Genomic DNA, 12,833 nt, shown 5'->3' with positions numbered 1-12,833 from the left:
AAAGGAGACTAGAATGAGTCTCTCTCTGTACAAGTACTGGAGTATGTGTAAGTGACATACCAGAAGTGGGACTGGGAAGAGAGAATCTATACCCCAATCACAATCCTTGTTATACTGTATCATGATGATCTACTGAGAGGAGGCTTTGGAAGAGACCTTGCTTTATTCATTTCCTTATGCCTTATGAATATCCACTGTAGGTATCAATGAAATTTATCAAATGAATGAATAAAAAGAGAAGGGGAAAATGCAACAGACTAGTTGTGGGTGGAAATTTGGGACAGGGGAAATCAGAAAAAAGATCTTTATTTGTCCATCTATCTCATATTCTCCGGTGAAATTCTAACTAACAGCTATGCTGCTAAGTGTTTATTTATCTCTTTGGCAGAAGTGTAACATTACTGCTCCAAGAAACTCTCCTTATTTAAGTGTCAGTGGAGAACACATCAAAAGAAGTTAAATTCAAACCTCTTAAACAGGATTATTCAATAAGGATAAGAGAAAAATCTAAACTCACACTTGAAGCATCTCTCAACAAACACATATTGCTACAAAGAAAAATTTTCCTTTCAAATCAAGCATGACAGATACCAGCTTTGATATCCCTACTCACCCGCCTGATAAGAACTCTGAATTGCACACATCCTGGAATTGAGATCCTTTGTGGAGAGATGTGAAATTTTGCCCCCAGGGCCCAAGTTCATAGATTTGAGGCAGGCAAAACTCTAGATCATTTCAATGTGAGAAATGAAATCTCTGTACCATCAAGAACAAATCCTCGAGAATCTGGGTCTTCTGCCCACATCTATCCTTATATAGTAGATGCCTGATCTATGCTTCCTTCAAACGTGAAACTGGTTATTAGGATGGTTCCTTCTTACTGATATTTTCTCAAAACCTGTATGTCCTGGTCATGTTTTAATGAGAAAGACCCTATGAATGCAGCCATGGCTTATCTGATTTGCTACCTTTTCTGCCATGAAGATTATATGCAAAGGGGTAGTCGCTGAAAGCAAACTTGACAAAAATCTCAACTTCCTGCCTTCCCGCTTGTTACTGTAAGAAGGATGAATTATTTGAGATTCTGTGGCCTAACCTACTTACTTCCTCTAAAGGAGGAACAGAAAATGAAAAATGCCTTTCAAGAAAAAAAAATGTACATAGAAAACGAAATCACAAACTGACATTAACAGGCCTATGGCATATTTAACACACTCTCATCAAATGCTTTTATTGGTAAGTTCATTTTCAATGTACAGAGTAGAAGATATCTCAGTTTGAGGCAAAAACATCCTGACAAGTGCTATCGTATCATCAACATCACTACACTAATAGGGTCATAATACAAATTTTACACCCATTAAAGGGACTCAAAGGGCATAAAAAGAACAAGAACCTGTCTGACACAGATATGTCCATGGTTATGCAAAATATGCATGAACTCAAAAAAGAAAAACTAAAAGTAGTATCTTGTTCTTTTCTCTTATTTCATTTCATAATTTTTTAAACGCTAAAAGTAGTACCTTCTTTTTTCTTACTCTGCTTCGTATTTTTTATAGAACACAGAGCTAAAATTAAGATTTACACTTGATTTCTCTTTTGTATCTAATAAAGTAGCTGTGACCAGATTTTATTTCTTTCACAGAAGTCAAGTCTACAGGTTTATGTTGATAACCATTGGTAGCTAAACTCCTTATCAACAGACTGAACAGCTAGGCCTCAAATCTACCTAACAGGAACAAAGTGGATCTCAACCACCTGACCAGACTGACCTCTTAGGAATTTCAATTCAGAGTTCAGGGTTCAGTCAGTGTTAACAGATGGGGGGGGAAATGATCGAATGATTTTGGTGCCTGAACAATCCTACTCAAAATGTTCTCCTACCGAAATAGTTTAATTCTGCAAAATTACACATAACGTAAAGCTGTCCAATCTTAAAACAGCCTGGCATGTAGTAAATGCTCAAAAAAATTTAAAGGGTGGGGGCACCTGGGTGGCTCAGTCGGTTGAGCTTCTGACTTCGGCTCAGGTCATGATCCCACGGTCTGTGAGTTCGAGCCCCACGTTGGGCTCTGTGCTGACAGCTCAGAGCCTGGAGCCTGCTTTGGATTCTGGGTCTCCCTCTCTCTCTGACCCTCCCCCATTCATGCTCTGTCTCTCTCTGTCTCAAAAATAAATAAACATTAAAAAAAACAAATTTAAAAAAATTTAAAGGGTGATAGAGCTTCCTTAGAGGAGAAGCAGTCCATTACCCTATCATGAATGCATGCAGGGGTAGCCTTCTAAGACTAAAGCTCTGCCTGACGGACCGTAACTCACACACTGGAGATACTATCTGACTCCCGTTGCAACACAGAACTAGCCAATGAATAAATAGAGACTCTTCACTTCATTTGGCAAACATGAGCATACTCTTCTGGTTAAGGAGTAGAACAGTAACCATAGCACTGTTGTTGAATATATTATTAGTCATATTTCCTGTTTTTTTTTTTTTAATTTTGATTCCAGTATGCTACAATCAGCCCTGCCCCAAGTTTCTCACCACCAATTTCTCTCTCCCTCAATTAAATTTTCTTCCTTCCTTCTACAATCCTGCCTTCTGAGTAAATCCCATCATCTTTCAAGTTCACTGTAAAAAACGTAGGTCCCATTCTACTGACTGATTGATCTACATTTTTTCAGAACTAACCCTGCTGCCTCATCCCATCTCTTCCTACAAAGAACAAGTGAACCTCTTTATAAATAAGCCCAGTAATTCTCAACCTAATCTGAGTTATGTTTTCTTAACAGTTTGTGATCATTTCAAGGCCATGAGCTAGGCCAAGGTGTTCTTTTCAGTACAACTCAATAATTGGTCTTTTTCTCAATGCTTGGTTTAAAAAAGAAAAAAGAAAAGGGAAAAGGAAAGAGAGTTCTCTCCCCATTATTTACTGTGATACCTGTTTGCTATTGCTTATCTTAGTAAACAAATGTGTAAGAGCAAATACATTAATCTGGAAATGTGTTTTCTTAAAAATATTCAAAGAATTGCTGTTTTGAAAATTGGAAACCTTAACAAAACAATCATAAACGAGTATCATTTTCCACAGCTCCACCCCTTTCAAACTGCATGTTATGAACTTAGACAAGTTACTAAATATCTCTGAGCACCAGATTGCTCCAAAAGTGAAATAATAATACCAAATGCTCAAAGTTTGTGAAAATATTAGACAGTACTCAGTGCCTAGAACAGTACCTGGGCAGACAGAAGGCACTCAGTATTTGTTGGATGCATGAATGGATGGATGAATGAACGAATGAATATAAAAAGTGCCCAGTTCAATGCTTGACATTCAGAAGGCACTCAACATACAATTACACCTAACATACCAACACTTGACACTGTTTTGCAGACAACACCCTCCCTCCTCCCAGGTCCTTCCCTTAGCAACAGGTTGGACACAACACCCAGTGGTACTACCACAGTACTTACCACGTTCACCTCAACCTTTCCCAAGCACTCAACCACAGCTTTGTTTTGTTCATCACTGTATGTGTGTGGGTTCTCCCCTCAACCAGATTTATGAACACGCTGAGGCCAAGGACTGCTGCTTTCTTTGGAGCCCTAACCCATTCATTCATTCAACTCTGTTCTACGTGTTGATTACGTGAAGCGCTCCCTACCTGAGACTTCTAAAAAATAGGTGCTCAATAAATATTAGTTGACGGACACAGAACCCTTACAGAAATAATAATAAAGTAAGCATTTTGCTACTATGTATAATACACAAGTAATTCTTCCAATCACGGTTCAAGTCACCTATTCTAGGTCCACTTCTGAGGAAGAAACCAAGACTCGCGAGAAGTTCTCTCAGCCAAGATCGACCAATTTTGCTTAAGTTCTTCTCAAACATCCTTGTTCTTTCCCCCCAAGCACCCTGTCTCGTAAATGGGGAGTTTTTATTTTTTTTTTTATTTTTATTTTTTTTAATTTTTTTTTTCAACGTTTATTCATTTTTGGGACAGAGAGAGACAGAGCATGAACGGGGGAGGGGCAGAGAGAGAGGGAGACACAGAATCGGAAACAGGCTCCAGGCTCTGAGCCATCAGCCCAGAGCCTGATGCGGGGCTCAAACTCACGGAGCGCGAGATCGTGACCTGGCTGAAGTCGGACGCCTAACCGACTGCGCCACCCAGGCGCCCCGTAAATGGGGAGTTTTTAAATGTCTTTCTCGATTTGACTTCATCAATCCGACTCAGTTACATTGCAAGGCTACCTTTCCTGGTGTTTTGCTTTCCTCCCCTTGTTGCATAGCTATTGCTACAATCAGTACAAACTAGTTCATAGTCTGACACTATTTACTCATATCCTCAAGTGTCAGTGAAATAATTTACCTTAGTAAATAAAAAAAAAAACCTGAAAATATTCCCACTGGGTAATGAAGTCCTTTACAAAATATATCTTCTACGGATGCCCTGAATTTCAGTAGGAAATAACAAAGGCGATCAGCCTAATATGCATGAAAAGGATAAAACATACTGGAGCAGACAGTCTCTTCCATGCTTTGTCATTTTAAAGGATCTCACTCAAAAAAGGATGAGCTATATTGTGCCATGTATATACAATTATATGGCACTGTCCTGCATCAGTAAACCCAGGAATCTTGTTTCCAGACTTGCTGGTTCCCAAGAGTGCTGGGTCCCTTTTTTTTTCCCTACTGGTACCAAGCGCAGCTGCTATACTCTTATTAATAGAGCTTAGAATTAAGCCCAGTCCTTGGGGTTAGGATCTAGGGAACTCATGGGCAAAGACCTAGTCTTTTGGTGTTCAGCACTTTAACAGCTCACTAAAAATTGGTTAACTGGTAGAAACACTGCAAGAGGGATCACTAAGGATACCCACCCTTAGGACTCCAAGGGTACACTTGTTCCACACCACATGAAGCAAATTCTATTAAAAATTTCCCATCCTAACCCTATCTGCTACAAAGAACCTTGGTTGAAATATATATTTCTTAGAAATAAACTACCAAACAAACCAGTGGAAATAATTCAAGAATCAATCCTCAATTATTCAAGGACCAATTCAACAGGACACCTATTTCTTCTCTCCAACAGTATTGTTTTTGAATTCTTAGAACATTGATTGGAGAGTCTACAAGAGAAGAAAGATGAACTACAACCAACAAAAACTTGTCAGGGTTTGTCAAGTTCATTATCAGCAAGTTTAGAATAATGACAGAGAGTAGTTGTGACTTTTTTTTTTTCCTATCTAGGTAATAGTTGGTTATAATTAGAATAAAGTGGCAAAGGGGTCTGGAAAACATAAGTGGGGTAAAGGGAAGCCCTGTGAGGACCTTTCCCTAAATCCACAGTCACATGCAGGACCCATTTTCCCACCTCTGGCATGTAAATCCTCCCTACCCCAGTTACCTATTTTCTGATCTCCATTTCCCAGCAGATTCATGCAACTAAAATATTAATTACAGCACACGAATTCCCTTCACACCAACCCTTCTACCGTCACCACCCTCCCATTTCCACAATTAGGCATCATTTTAAATTTGATTTATTTCACTTACTCCTACCTATTAAATGACTAGATTGGGATAAATAAATTTCAGTTTATATTCAGCACCATATTAAAACACGGTCCCTTCCTGCAATGAGCCGACGCTATTAAAGATAAACTACCTTTTTCCTAAAGAAAAGAAATATCCCCTGGAAATACCGTGACAAGTCCATATAATACATCCACCAGCAACTAACCTAATAATTTTAGCTAGGAATTAAATCACTCTGTTCTGCCCTTGACAACCTCCTTCCTGCCCTTCACAAAGCCTGACTAAGGTAAAATGGTAATACGACTACCAAACATTTGAATAACTCTTTGTAGTTCTCAAACCCTTATTTTATTTGATCCTTTCAACAAAGAAAGCAAGACAAGCACTCCTGCTCCCATTTTCCAGATGGGGAAATCTAGGCTGGAAGAGGTAAAGTGACTTACACAACGTGATACATTTAGAGGCTACCTCGTCTTCTGATTCCCACTCTACCACTCTATCCACAGCCACGATGACTCCCCAAATGAAGAAAAACTGTCACTGTCTTCCACTCAGCATGCCTGAACTCACCATCCTAGGAATCGCCTTTTACTCCGCTTGCTCTCTACTTCTGTCTACATGATCTTCTTGGGGGTTGTCCCTGCCTCGCTGTCTCTACTGCATCATATACATGGACCCCAACTACTTGTTTTGCTAATTACGCCGTTCAAGACTATCCACAAGCAGAAAATGACAATAAATTCCTGTTAATGATCATTTTTACGTCAGTAATTATTCCGTTCTGACATCTAGATCAAGCCTGTCTTGGTTACAAGGTAGTCCAATGAGGGTTATTAGTCCTACTCATAAAAAGTAAGGCTAACTGCTTCTGTGCTGTTTTTGCCAAACAAGAATCAGTGACTCCTTTATTACTTAAGATAGAGAAACAGAATGAAAAGAAGCAAAAAAAAGGAAAGGAAAAAATTAAAAGGAGGAAAGAAAACAAAAAGTAGAAACAGGGGCATCCGGGTAACTCAGTCGGTTGAGCATCTGACTCTCAGTTGCAGCTCAGGTCATGGTCCCACGGTCTTGAGATAGAGCCCCACGTCGGCTTGGCACTGAGCATGGATCCTACTTAAGATCCTCTCTCTCCCTCTTTCTCTCCCTCCGCCCCCCTTCCCCCGCTTGCACGTGCTCTATCTACAATTAAAATTTAAAAAAAAAAAAAAAAAAAGAGTATAAATAGAAGAAAGCAGTAGAGTAGGGCGGACATACTTTGATGCTTTATTTACGAGGACTGACCCTTTTGCCTGAGGACAACCTTTGTCCTGAAAGCAGGCCCTGCATGACTGGAGACAAACCAGCACCCTCCAAAATTACCAAAGAGATCTTATTTATTAGACAACAGCTATATTCTTTGCAGAGGTATGTCCAAAAGTTGACACGTCTGTGCTAACATGCTGGAAAGTCACTACAAACCTTTGACGTGACATCTGGCACAAGTCGGCCCATGTTGGATTTGAGCCACCGAAGTTAAATTACTTAAATGCCCCAAAGCTCTCACTGTAAATTTCACCGACAAAATTTTAACAAGTTCCAGAATCTTCCGTGTCACTGTGTGATAACAGTTACATTAAATTACAAGTGCTTGCTTCTAGTTTTCCCATTTTTTCAATTCCAAAGAAGAAAACTATTTACTTGCCGTAGAAAACAGGTACAATTGAGATGCAAATTAAGAGTCTAGTAAAAGGGCCTGTCCAAAAACTATCCAGGACAATCTCAACTTTTCGTAATGTTTTATTTGAGCCGCATCACACTTAATGTCAAGACTTTCATGCATTCAAAGCAGCACCCACAAAATGGTATCTTCCTGCCAACCCTGTTCCACGTTCTCCTTCCTGACCCCCAACTGCAGCTTTTAACAGCTGCCAAGTATACCAAGCAATTTGTTTAACAAGCAAATCTTACCTAGTGGCAGTGAAGAAATAACTGTCTGGTGGTCTTTGGGATTGCTGTCCACCCCCAAGACTTCTCCTAAAGGTCCAGCATTAATTTAAAGAGACGAAAAGTAAAATCAATGCACTGTCGTAAAAAAAGAAGACTTCACATCCACAATTAATACGTTGAGTTTTTGAATCGCTGACTTATTGCATAATTGCACACAATACCATTCAGTATACTAAAAACAAAATAGTTCTGGACGAGATGAAGTGGGTTTTATCATTCATATTATACCCTTATCCTAAATTCCTAAACTAAAGTTTTCCCCCACTGTACCGCCCACAGGTGAAAGTTACAGGAATCATTTAATTCAACTTTAATTTCTCTCAGTGCCTTTATGTTTAAAATTGAGGTTACTTTGCACAACACACATTGGCAAATGAATAGATATTATGTAAGCAGTTTTTTCCCATATATGTAAATATTTAAATCACAACTTATACAAAGTATTCTGAAATAAGATCTTAGTGAAACAAAATTACACTCCTAGAACTAAAAGATACTATTTATTTTGTGACTATATGAAACTGCACGGTTAAAAAACTAAATACCAGCCTTTAATCCTATTTACTGGCAAATAAAATGATCAGTTTATATAAAAGACAAATTTCAACCAAAGGACTTTTTCATTTTTTTCAGAGTTGTAAACACTTTGCGTTTTTATTAATATTCAAAATGAAACGACCCGCTGTGACTCCTGATGAAAAGTTGATCAAAGGTAAAGGCAAGGATAAATATATAAAAACAAACAATTGTTTCCAACCCAGTTTATAGACCCATCTCAAATCACAGATAACAGCAAAGTGTTTTTTCCCATATAAACAAATAGGGATCCGAGTCACCGGGTCTGGGTCGTCAGAACTTATCTGCTCTCCGATACTAAAACCTTGTATTTCTGATCGGCATCCATTCACACACATCTGGCTGCTCGCTCAGGTCGTCTAATTACTTCCACGTCTGAACGGACTACGTAGCTACAAGCAAAGGCCAAACTTTGCTCTCGGCCTTCCGAACTTAAAGAAGCGTTTAACCACTAGAGGTCTCCCCTTGGCCAGTTTTGCATGTTCGCTATTTTGCTGCACTTGAAACTTTCCGGAGAAATGCTCTACTCGACTCAGTGTTTTTCTAAAAACTTGCGCAAAAATCCACGCGACCGACTTGCCAGTACAGAGACTCTCGGGCTCCCAAAACCAATAAAGATATCACAAACAACGCTCCAGGAAAATCAAAATTAAAATTCGACGCACTCGCCCCAGCCGTCACCCCCCACCCCCCCGCCCAAAATCTTATTTCTCATCTCAGTTTCCCTTAACTTAAACTTAGAACAATTTTAAAAAAATCTATTTTTGTTTCCGTGGACTTTGCATGATTTATAATGCATTTTTCTGGCGGTGGACCCGAGGTGGGAAAGGAGCGGGCCAAGGGATGCAAGGGAGGGGGAAGGGCTGTGCTCACAGCGCCCGAGGAAGTTGCATAAGGAAAGAGACTCCGTTTTTTGGGTCCCCTCAAAAAATCGGCGGGGAGGGGGAGGAAAAGGAAGCGGGGGGGGGGGGGAAGGCGGGGAGGAGGGAAACTGAAGCGACGTTTACCTTCGTCTCCCCGTGGAAGGGTGGGGTAAGGGCCACGGTCTTCGCGACCCCGGAGAGCGGCTCGTTACCCCCACCTCTCTCCGAGCGCAGACGGACAAACAGACACCCCCACCCCTCCGCGGAGAAGGCGGGGAGGAAACCGCCTGCTTTTAAACTTTCTCTCACGGTCGCACTGTGGGCCATGCTTTGACCAGAAAGGGGGGGGGGGTGGAGAGACGAGGTAATCAAAAGGCCTTTTTCTTTAAAGGTAATTAAAGTTTTACCACCAGCACAAAAGTTGCGTCCTCCCCCCCGCCCGTACCACCGTGCCCCCCCCAACCGCCTCCAGGGCTCCCAAGTTTTCCTCCCTCTCCTCCCCGCCGCCCCCCCCCACCACACACCAGCTCGCGGGGCGCGCGGCGGATGCCTCGGCTCCTGCGCTTCCCGATCCCCACCCCCGCCGGCCTCTACTTCCCCCCCCGCCCGGCCGCCGCGGCGCGAGAACGGCCCGCCGGGCCCAGGACGCGAGTGTGCAAAACCCATTATTCCGGAACGGCACACGCACGCGGCGCGAGGCGGGCGGCGGCCCGCCCCGGACCCCTCCGTGTCCCCCCAATATAAGGGCGGCGTAAACAAGTTGCAGGAAAAGCAGCCCCGCGCCTCCCCCCACCCCGCCCCGGCGCGGCCGCCGCCGCCCGCCGCTACCGCCGCCGCCTCCCGACACACGCCCGCGTCCGCACCCCGGCCGGCGCGGCTCGGCACGGAGCGGGGCGAACGCCGCGACGGCGCGGGCTCCCGGCCCGGCCCGCGGCCCGCGCCCTCCCCCGCGCGGACGGCCGCGGCGGGCCCGCGCCGCCTTGCTTCCCGAAGCACTTTCCTGCCTCGGGCAGAAATAAACCGGAGGGTTTATTTTTGTGCAACTTTCCCAAAATGGCGGAAATTGGAGCTGATCTATATGAAATTCTCACACAGTCGGTCGGGAAGGGGGAGGCGGCGAGGAAGAAAACGCAAACTCTCGGCCGCCGAGCCCCGCCGCGGGTCCGCGAGTGTGTGCGTGCGTGTGAGTGTGCGTGTGCGCGGTGGGAGTCGGGGAGGCCTTTCCGCCGCGCACACACACTGCACACGCCGGAGAGACGCGCCTGCACATTCAACCAGTCCATTCTCCGCAGCCCGAGCGGGGAGAAAGTGGCCCGGCCTCTTTTCCCACTGCCTCGGTCTCCCGTACTTGTACTTCTCGCGCTCGCTCGCTCACTCGCTCGCTCTCCGGTGCGCGCCCGGCACAAAGGCCACACGGGCGGAGGGGGCCGCAGGGGCGGCGCGCGGGGCTCGCGCCTCCCGCCGCACCGATCCGCCGCCCCGGCCGCCCCCGCGCCGCCCCCCCCCCCCCGGCCGGCAACCTCCCCCCCTTCTCCCGCCCCAGCCTCGGCGGCCGCGCTCGCCGCCCGGGGCTGCAGCTCCGCGGCGCCCACTCGGGCACGCACCCCGGCGGAGCCCGGCGCCGCCGCGCTCCCCCACCCCGCGCCCGGTGTCATGAAAGCGACCAAAGTGACAAGCTCGGGGGGCGCGGGGGAGGGGGCCCACACGCATCCCGCCGCCTGCGCGCCGGCGAGAGCCCGACGCGGCCGCCTCGCCCCGGCTCCCTTCCGCACGGCCCCCCACACCCTTCCCCGTGTGCGCGCAAAGAAAAAAATACAAGTCTCTCCTCCCCCCATTTTTTCCTTTCTCTTTTCTCTCTCTTTTGTTCCTCTTTCACACTCGCACTCACTACTTGAGAGTGAGATGCCCAGAGACTCCCCCTCCAGCCGTTTCCGAGTCACTTGCCCACTTTTTTCCCCGGGATTAAGTTTTCTCCTCTTTCCCAGAGGCGCAGAGAAGTGGGGGAGAAACCCCTTCTGTCCTTTCCCCTCCCCTGATCTGTTTCACAAGACGAGGGTGCGCTTCCTTCTCTCTATAGGTCTCTTAACTTTCATCCGCACCCAGAAAAATAAATGAATGGCTTTGGCACGGACAAATCTTCTGATTAATTAGAGATTAGATCCGATCAACCGCTTCTTACCCCCAAATTTTCTCTTTTTTTTTTTCTCCGTCTCACGAGTAGTCCTGACAAATGGTCCAGGGCTGCGGGCGCAGTGCGCATGTGCGCGTAGAGTCAGGGCTGGGGAGAGGGGAAACTGCGCTGGTGCCGCCGCCGCCGCCGCCGCCGCCGCTGCCGGGGAGGCTCGCTCTGGCTTCCCTGTTACTGCTGCTGCGCCTTCGCCGCTGGAAAGCAGCAATAAAGCCGGTTGGCAAATGCAGCTGCCCGCAGATACTGTTTCAGGTGCATCTTTTCAATATCCTTGTCCCCGGCTCAAAGCTGGTTCAGGAGCAGTCAAAGCAAATATGAAAGACTGCTCAGGTTATAGATTTCTTTGTCTATTTTTCACTTTACTTTTTTTTTTTTTTTTGAAGGCAATTCTCAGAGCAGCTAATCCAGCACGCACTGTACATGTATTCATTCGGCCATTAAAGAGTGGGCCTTAGTCTTACACAAACACTACCCAAAGGCTTACATGCATGCTACAGGTCATGAAAAATAAGAAATAAAGTTTGAAGCTTTTACGCGGTGGAACCTCCCCCTATTTGGGGACTGGAAGCATGCATAGGGAAAGTGTGTGTGTGCAAAACTTGCTTGATCTTTCGGTTCCTGAAGTGCTGGTCTTTATTGATAGCTTCAACATGTTAGGCCTCTGTTGTGAAATATCTTGGAATTGGTTCATCAACTTAGAAGGCAGTGTTACCGTACCCTGGCAATAAACCCATGGAGGACTTACCCTCTTCGCGTACCCCGTCGTCGTCAAGATGGCTGAGTCGTCCTAAATAGCAAAACCTGTCTTTGTTAAGGCGTCAAAACTAGATCAAGGGAGAGTATTGTTTTTCAGTATTGACGGCCTTCCACTTATTGACTGCAGGCCTCCTTTCGGCCAGCTCACCATGCCCCTCTTCTACCAGACACAAGTATTGCAAAACAATTTGAGTAATTGAAGTTGTGATAGCCATTTTCATGTCAATAACAGTTTGCGGTTTGGGGGGGGGGTGGGAAGAGTAGCACGTGTGATTTCAAGAATGGCAGAGGCAAGTCTTACATTTTGCACGGGTGGGAAAGTGAGGGAAAGGCTCCACCCCTCAGAGTGGACTATTTATTTTGCATCTCGTAAAAGGTAAAGGAGGCCTTTCCCCAAAATTGCTGCCTGAGGCCTAGAATTTAAATATATCACAGATGGAAATGCTGTATTAAAAATCCTTCCTCAGAATGTAAGTAATATTATTTCTTGATTGAATTTTCTTACTTCAGGAATGTTCCTTGAACCAGTTTCAGAAAATAAACTGTTAATTTCTTTCTTTAGGACCATGAAATTACCCTAGAGAAACTGACCACCCCACAGTTTCTTCCGTTGGTATAGTGACTAAATTCTCCAAACTGAAAATCAGGACATGTGGCTTGCCATGTACTCAAGAACAAAGGAACAAACCCAGGAAGTGAAAATGAGCTTATAAAATATGCTTCATACATTGGGCAGTCCTTGGTTTAGGGGTGTGAAATGCAGCGGGCTGGGTTAGTGAGAGCTATAGATAATCTCAGACCGCCAGTTAACTATTGATTTCACCCACCACATCCAACCCTTTGCAGGGCTGCTCCCAAACAGCCTAATTAACTGATCTGAATTTCAGCTTCTCTCCTTTCTCCCTAGCCCTTGAATAATAA

At 44.8% G+C, this 12,833-nt stretch overlaps 1 protein-coding gene across 11 annotated transcripts in view; it reads right to left on the bottom strand.

The window, feature by feature from the left end:
• Window positions 1-11,265, bottom strand: part of L3MBTL3 (L3MBTL histone methyl-lysine binding protein 3) — a 127,623-nt gene extending 116,358 nt beyond the window's left edge. The window contains exons 1-3 of one of the 11 annotated variants that reach the window (XM_045499550.1): window positions 9,493-9,706; window positions 9,113-9,296; window positions 7,491-7,556 (exon numbers count right to left, since the gene is read on the bottom strand). The gene's annotated coding sequence lies outside the window, so the exon portion shown is untranslated. The other 10 variants (XM_045499552.1, XM_045499556.1, XM_045499551.1 and 7 more) reach the window with 10 other exon arrangements.
• Between the last annotated feature and the right edge of the window lie 1,568 nt (window positions 11,266-12,833).

The sequence above is a fragment of the Leopardus geoffroyi genome, chromosome B2 (genome assembly GCF_018350155.1).
Source record: "Leopardus geoffroyi isolate Oge1 chromosome B2, O.geoffroyi_Oge1_pat1.0, whole genome shotgun sequence".
Classification (NCBI taxonomy): Eukaryota; Metazoa; Chordata; class Mammalia; order Carnivora; family Felidae; genus Leopardus; species Leopardus geoffroyi.
The sequence above is the reverse complement of the archived record's forward strand: the minus strand, read 5'-3'. Positions and strand labels throughout refer to the sequence as shown.